This window comes from Rutidosis leptorrhynchoides, chromosome 7, assembly GCF_046630445.1.
Source record: "Rutidosis leptorrhynchoides isolate AG116_Rl617_1_P2 chromosome 7, CSIRO_AGI_Rlap_v1, whole genome shotgun sequence".
NCBI classification, from domain to species: domain Eukaryota; kingdom Viridiplantae; phylum Streptophyta; class Magnoliopsida; order Asterales; family Asteraceae; genus Rutidosis; species Rutidosis leptorrhynchoides.
Genome location: NC_092339.1, coordinates 300,794,476 through 300,803,501, shown reverse-complemented (window position 1 = coordinate 300,803,501; position 9,026 = coordinate 300,794,476).

The window sequence follows — 9,026 nt, the reverse complement described above, 5'->3', positions numbered from 1 at the left end:
GGTTTCGATAATATAATGATTTTTCGGAAAGTCAAAGATCAATGAAGTTGTTGGTAAATTTACTGCTAAAGTAGTGAGATATAAACGGTTCCCCGGTAACAATGACGAAAGGGCAATCGTATACATCAAGGTTATAATAAGACTAATTCTTAGGCTACCAAGCTAAAAGGGGCATATTCGGCTTCAATCATTCAACCATAGAATGTAGTTTCACGTACTTGTGTCTATTTTGTAAAACATTTATAAAAGTGCATGTATTCTCATCCCAAAAATAATAGTTTTTAAAAGTGGGACTATAACTCACTTTCACATATTTTTACTTTGCCGGTAATAAGACTTGGCCACTGGTCGATTCACGAACCTATAATAATATATACATATATATTAAAGTATGATCGAAATATATTCACAACATTTTTTTTATTACGTTTTAATGATTTAAGTTTGTTAAGTTAGCAGTCCATCGTTAGTAATCTACAACTAATTGTCCACAGTTAATAGTAAAGAAATAAATCAATATATATTATCTCGAATCAATCCACGACCCAGTGTATACAAGTCTTAGGCTAGATCACAACTCAAAGTATATATATTTTGAAATCAACCTCAACCCTGTATAGCGAACTCAAGCATTACAGCATATAGAGTGTCTATGGTTGTTCCAAATAATATAAATAGATGACGTCGATATGATATGTCAAAACATTGTATACGTGTCTATGGTCTATCAAGGTTACATAATATGTTAGAGTACATGTATAATACAATATAAGTTAGTTAAGTTATGGTTAGAATAGATTTGTTACAAATTTCACGTAGCTACAACAAGCAAAAATATCAAATTTTATTTTACCCATAACTTCTTCGTTTTAAATCTGTTTTGAGTGATTCAAGTTGCTATGGTTTCATAATGAACTGAAATTTATGAAACTAAATAGAAAAAGTATAAGTTTATAGTCGGAAATGCAGGTTACAAGTCATTTTTGTAAGAGGTAGTCATTTCAGTCGAAAGAACGACGTCTTGATAACCATTTTGAAAAACATACTTCCACTTTGAGTTTAACCATGATTTTTAGATATAATTTCATGTTCATAAGAAAAATCATTTTCCTAGAAGAACAACTTTTAAATCAAATTTTATCATAGTTTTTAATTATCTAACCCAAAACAGCCACCGATTTCACTACGATGGCGTATGTCCGGTTTTACGGTGTTCTTCGTGTTTCTAGGTTTTTAATCATTAAGTTAGCATATCATATAGATATAGAACATGTGTTTAGTTGATTTTAAAAGTTAATTTAGAAGGATTAACTTTTTTTACGAACAAGTTTAGAATTAACTAAACTATGTTCTAGTGATTACAAGTTATAATCTTCGAATAAGATAGTTTTATATATATGAATAGAATGATGTTATGAACATCATTACTACCTCAAGTTTAGTAGTTAAACCTACTGTAAGTGACAAAAATTGATCTAGCTTCAAAGGATCTTGGATGGCTTGAAAGTTCTTGAAGTAGAATCATGACATGAAAACAAGTTCAAGTAAGATTATCACTCGAATTAAGATTGTTATAGTTATAGAAATTGAATCAAAGTTTGAATATGAGTATTACCTTGATTTAGAAAGATAAACTATAGTAAATAACAAAGATTTCTTGAGATTGGATGATCATTTGAAATGGATTTGCAAGATTTGAAAGTAAGCTAGTAAACTTGAAAGTATTTGTGAAGTGTTCTTGATGTGTTCTTGAATGATGATGTTTCTTGACTGTAATTGAAGCTAGATTGACCTAGATGATCAATATTACTGAAGTATAGACGTTCTTAAGCTTAGAGAGAGTTAAGATGGAGAGAATTTGGATTAGAAAATCAAAGAAATGTGATGTGTGTATTGTTTGAAAAATATGCCTAATGCTTAGTCAATATAAGGTTACTAGTTTTTGTTTTTTTGCTCATAAGTCATGCTAGTTGTCAAATGATGGATCCCACATGTCTTGGTGACTCACAAGGGCTACTAAGAGCTGATCATTGAAGTGTATATACCAATAGTAAATACATCTAGAAGCTGTGTATTGTACGAGTACAAATACGGATGAAAACGAGTAGAATTGTTGATGAAAACGAATGAGAATGTAATTGTAAGCATTTTTGTTAAGTAGGAATACTTTGATATGTGTATTGAAGTATTTAAAAAGTGTACTAATACATCTTAATACACTACATGTATATACATTTTAACTGAGTCGTTAGGTCATCGTTAGTCGTTACATGTAAATGCTGTTTTGAAACTTTTAAGTTAACGATCTCATTTAATGTAGTTAACCCATTATTTATTAAATCTAATGAGATGTTAAATTATCATATTATCATGATAACATTGTGTATGAATATATCTTAATATGATATATATACATTAAAATGTCGTTACAACGATAATCGTTACATATATGTCTCGTTTCGAAATTCTTAAGTTAGTAGTCTTGTTTTACATATGTAGTTCATTGTTAACATACTTAATGATATATATAATTACATATCTTAATATGATACATATGTATTTAATAAGACGTGGTTATAACGATAATTGTTATATATATCGTTTCGAGTTTCTTAACTTAGTAGTCTCATTTTTATGTATATAACTCATTGTTAATATACCTTGTGAGATACTTACCTATCATAATATCATGTTATATATATATATATATATATATATATATATATATATATATATATATATATATATATATATATATATATATATATATATATATATATATATATATATATATATCCATATATATATATCATCATATAGTTTTTACAAGTTTTAACGTTCGTGAATCGTCGGTCAACGTGGGTGGTCAATTGTCTACATGAAACTCATTTCAAATAATCAAGTCTTAACAAGTTTGATTGCTTAACATGTTGGAAACATTTAATCATACAAAAATAGTTTTCATTTCGGTAGTTTCTTGAATTATCTCCGGACCCGTGATTTGTCTATCCCCCACTTCACTCCAACAAATCGGAGACCTGCACTTTCTACCATAAAGTGGTTCAAACGGTGCCATCTCAATACTCGAGTGATAACTGTTGTTGTAGGAAAACTCTGCTAATGGTAGATGTCGATCCCAACTATTTCCAAAATCAATAACAGATGCTCGTAGCATGTCTTCAAGTGTCTGTATCGTTCTTTCACTCTGCCCATCAGTTTGCGGATGATAGGCAGTACTCATGTGTAGACGAGTCCCCAATGCTTGTTGCAACGTCTGCCAGAATCTTGAAACAAATCTGCCATCCCTATCAGAGATAATAGAGACTGAGATTCCATGTCTGGAGATGACTTATTTCAAATATAGTCGTGCTAACTTCTCCATTTTATCATCTTCTCTCATTGGCAGAAAGTGTGCTGACTTAGTAAGGCGATCGACTATTACCCATATAGTATCATAACCACTTGCAATCCTTGGCAATTTAGTAATGAAATCCATGGTAATGTTTTCCCATTTCCATTCTGGGATTTCAGGTTGTTGAAGTAGACCTGATGGTTTCTGATGTTCAGCTTTAACCTTAGAACACGTCAAACATTCTCCTACGTATTCAGCAATATCAGCTTTCATACCCGGCCACCAAAAGTGTTTCTTGAGATCTTTGTACATCTTTCCCTCTCCGGGATGTATTGAGTATCTAGTTTTATGTGCTTCCTTAAGTACCATTTCTCTCACATCTCCAAACTTTGGTACCCAAATTCTTTCATCCCTATACCGGGTTCCGTCTTCTCTGATATTAAGATGTTTCTCCGAACCTTTGGGTATTTCATTCTTCAAATTTCCCTCTTTTAAAACTCCTTGTTGCGCCTCCTTTATTTGAGTAGTAAGGTTAGTACGAATAATTATATTCATAGCTTTTACCCGCATAGGTTCTCTATCCTTTCTACTCAAAGCGTTGGCTACCACATTTGCCTTCCCCGGGTGGTAACGAATCTCAAAATCATAATCATTTAACAATTCAATCCACCTACGCTGCCTCATGTTCAGTTGTTTCTGATTAAATATATGTTGGAGACTTTTATGGTCGGTATATAGAATACTTTTGACCCCATATAAGTAGTGCCTCCAAGTCTTTAATGCAAAAATAACAGCGCCCAATTCCAAATTGTGAGTCGTATAATTTTGCTCATGAATCTTCAATTGTCTGGACGCATAAGCTATTACCTTCATTCGTTGCATTAATACGTAACCGAGACCTTGCTTATAGGCATCACAATATATCACAAAATCATCATTCCCTTCAGGCAATGACAATATAGGTGTCGTAGTTAACTTTTTCTTCAACAATTTAAACGCTTTCTCCTGTTCATCCTTCCATTCAAATTTCTTCTCTTTATGCGTTAATGCAGTCAAGGGTTTTACTATTTTGGAAAAATCTTGGATGAACCTTCTGTAGTGACCAGCCAGTCCTAAAAATTGGCGTATATGCTTCGGACATTTCGGGGTTTCCCACTTTTCAATGGTTTCAATCTTTGCCGGATCCACCTGAATACCCTCTTTGTTTACTATGTGACCGAGGAATTGAACTTCTTCCAACCAAAATGCACACTTTGAAAACTTAGCGTATAGTTTTTCTTGCCTCAGCAACTCTAGCACTTTTCTCAAATGTTCTTCATGCTCTTGATCATTCTTTGAGTAAAATGAGTATGTCATCGATGAAAACAATGACAAACTTGTCAAGGTATGGTCCACACACTCGGTTCATGAGGTCCATGAACACATCTGGTGCGTTAGTCAACCCAAACGGCATAACCATAAACTCGTAATGACCGTAACGCGTTCTGAAAGCAGTCTTCGGAATATCATCCTCCTTCACCCGCATTTTATGATACCCAGAACATAAATCAATCTTCGAATAAACTGACGAGCCTTATAGTTGATCAAATAAGTCGTCAATTCTCGGTAATGGGTAACAATTTTTGATGGTAAGTTTGTTCAACTCTCGATAGTGGATACACAACCTAAATGTACCATCCTTCTTTTTGACAAACAAAACAGGAGCTCCCCATGGTGATGTGCTTGGTCGAATGAAACCACGTTCTAACAGTTCTTGTAGTTGACTTTGTAATTCCTTCATTTCGTGGTGCGAGTCTGTAAGGAGCACGAGCTATTGGTGCAGCTCCCGGTACAAGATCTATTTGAAATTCAACGGATCGATGTGGAGGTAATCCCGGTAATTCTTTCAGAAATACATCGGGAAATTCTTTTGCGACGGGAACATCATTGATGTTCTTTTCTTCGAAATTGACTTTCTCGACGTGTGCTAGAACGGCATAGCAACCTTTTCTTATTAGCTTTTGCGCCTTCAGGTTACTAATAAGATTTAACTTCGCGTTGCTCTTTTCTCCGTACACCATTAAGGGTTTTCTCTTTTCGCGCATAATGCGTATCGCATTTTTGTAACAAACGATCTCAGCTTTCACCTCTTTCAACTATTCCATGCCAATTATTACATCAAAACTCCCTAATTATACTTGTATCAAATCAATCTTAAACGTTTCACTAACCAGTTTAATTTCTCGATTATGACATATTTTATCTACTGTAATTAATTTACCGTTTGCTAATTCGAGTAAAAACTTATTATCCAGTGGCGTTAATGGACAACTTAATTTAGCACAAAAATCTCTACTCATATACCTTCTATCCGCACCCGAATCAAATAAAACATAAGCAGATTTATTGTCAATAAGAAACATAACCGTAACAAGCTCCGGGTCTTCTTGTGCTTCTGTCGCATTAATATTGAAAACTCTTCCGTGGCCTTGCCCATTAGTATTCCCCTGATTCGGGCAATTTCTAATAATGTGGCCCAGTTTTCCACATTTATAACAAACTACGTCGGCATTAATTGCTCCGACATTATTTGTCCCGACATTATTTATTCTTTTATATCTGTTATTCATCGGTCTGTAGATCTCACACATTTTCGCACTATGACCACTTCTTTTACACTTGGTGCAAAATGTAGTGCAGAACCCATTCTGGTGGTACTCTTCACACCTTTGGCATGGCAGTTTCTGATTCTTGTTGTTATAGGAATTGTTGTTATTACGGTTATTATTGTTGTTGGAACGATTGTTGTAGTTGTTGTTGTTGGGACATTTGTTATAGTTGTTGTTGGAATTGCGATTGATGTTGCGGTTGTTGGGATAGTTGTTGTGATTGATGTTGGGATTGTTGTTATATTGGTGACTCTTGTCATTGTTTTCTTCCCACTTTCTCTTTACTTGTTTCGTGTTGACCTCTTCGGCCGCCTGTTCTTTAATTCTTCCCTAAATCTGATTTATGAGTTTGTGAGCCATTCGACTTGCCTTTTGTATGGAGGCGGGCTCGTGTGAACTCACATCTTCTTGAATCCTTTCTGGTAACCCTTTTACAAATTCGTCGATCTTCTCTTCTTCGTCTTCAAACGCTCTTGGACACAATAGGTACAACTCTGTGAATCGTCGTTCGTACGTGGTGATATCGAAACCTTGCGTTCGTAATCCTCTAAGCTCTACCTTGAGCTTATTGACTGAAATGTCCCGTTCATATCGATTATAAATGTTTCATATTAATTGATTTCCTTGCGAGGTATTGACCTCTATATGAGACGTTTTTCAAAGACTGCATTCGTTTTTAAAACAAACCATAACCTTTATTTTATTGTTAAAGGTTTTAAAATCATAACGTAGATTATCCAGTAATGATAATCTAAAAGATAAAATTTTTCACACGACCATTACATAATGGTTTACAATAATATTACACATCGATTTAAATCTCCGAATGCAGTTTTTAAACAATATATTACAAGCATGCTGACTCCAATTCTTGTCCTTAATTAGCATGCAAAAGCGGAAGCTCTTAATAATCACCTGAGAATAAACATGCGTAAAAACGTCAACAAAAATGTTGGTGAGTTATAGGTTTAACCTATATATATCAAATTGTAATAATAGACCACAAGATTTCATTTTTCATAAACATCCATCTCATATCAGGCATTTCGCATAAACCGCATAGAGATAAAAATCATTCATATGGTGAACACCTGGTAACCGACATTAACAGAACGCGTCTAGAATATCCCCATCATTCCGGGACTCTCATCGGACATGATAAAATCGAAGTACTAAAGTATCCGTAACCCAGATGGGGTTTGTTAGGCCCAATAGATCTATCTTTAGGATTCGCGACAATTAGGGTTACTGTTCCCTAATTCTTAGATTACCAGACTAAAAAGGGTGATATTCGGTAATAATAATTCAACCATAGAATGTAGTTTCGCACACTTGTGTTTATTTTGTAAAATATTTATAAAACTGGATGTATTCTCATCCCAAAATATTATATTTTAAAAGTGGGACTATAACTCACTTTCACATATTCTTAATTCGTCGAGAATTAGACTTGGCCACTGATCAATTCACGAACCTATAACAAATATATACATATATATCAAAGTATGATTGAAATATATTCATAATATGTTTTATTACGTTTTAACGATTTAAGTTTGTTAAGTTAGCAGTCCAACGTTAGTAATCTACAACTAGTTGTCCACAGTTAGATGTACAGAATTAAATCAATATATATTATCTCGAATCAATCCATGACCCAGTGTATACAAGTCTCAGGCTAGATCACAACTCAAAGTATATATATTATTTTGGAATCAACCTCAACCCTGTATAGCTAACTCGAACATTACTGCATATAGAGTGTCTATGGTTGTTCCCAAATAATATATATAGATGGGTCCATATGATATGTCAAAACATTGTATACGTGTCTATGATATCTCAAGATTACATAATATATGTTAGAATACATGTATAATACAATATAAGTTAGTTATAATTTGTATAGATTTGTTACAAATTTCACGTAGCTACAACAAGTAAAAATATCCAATTTTGTTTTACCCATAACAAAATTTGTTTTCATATTGAACTGAAATTTATGAATCTAAAAAGAAAAAGTATAAGTTTATAGTCGTAAATATAAGTTACAAGTCATTTTTGTAAGAGGTAGTCATTTCAGTAGAAAGAACGACGTCTTGATGACCATTTTGAAAAACATACTTCCACTTTGAGTTTAACCATGATTTTTGGATATAGTTTCATGTTCATAAGAAAAATCATTTTCCCAGAAGAACAACTTTTAAATCAAAGTTTATCATAGTTTTTAATTATCTAACCCAAAACAGCCCCCGGTTTCACTACGACGGCGTATGTCCGGTTTTACAGTGTTATTCGTGTTTCCAGGTTTTAAATCATTAAGTTAGCATATCATATAGATATAGAACATGTGTTTAGTTGATTTTAAAAGTCAAATTAGAAGGATTAACTTTGTTTGCGAACAAGTTTAGAATTAACTAAACTATGTTCTAGTTATTACAAGTTTAAATCTTCGAATAAGATAGTTATATATATATGAATCGAATGATGTTAAGGACATCATTACTACCTCAAGTTTAGTAGGTAAACCTATTGGAAGTGACAAGAAATAATTTAGCTTCAAAGGATCTTGGATGGCTTGAAAGTTCTTGAAGTAGAATCATGACACGAAAATAAATTCAAGTAAGATTCCTACCCGAATTAAGATTGTTATAGTTATAGAAATTGAATCAAAGTTTGAATATGAGTATTACCTTGAATTAGAATGATAACCTACTATAAATAACAGAGGTTTCTTGATCTTAGATGATTACTTGGAATGGATTAGAAAGCTTGGAAGTAGACTTGCAAACTAGAAAGTGTTCTTGAAGTTTACTTGAGTAGTTGTTTTGAAAGTTGATCTAGGTTAGGATTTATGAACTAGATTGAGCTAGATTTTGTTGAAGATGATGAAGAACACTTAGAACACCAAGAGAGAACTTGAGAGAGATAAGTTTGATGCATGAAAGTTGAAAAATGAAAGTGTTATGGTTGGTGAAGAAAAACGTGATCCTACCCTTTAATATAAGGTTCCATTAGTTTGTATT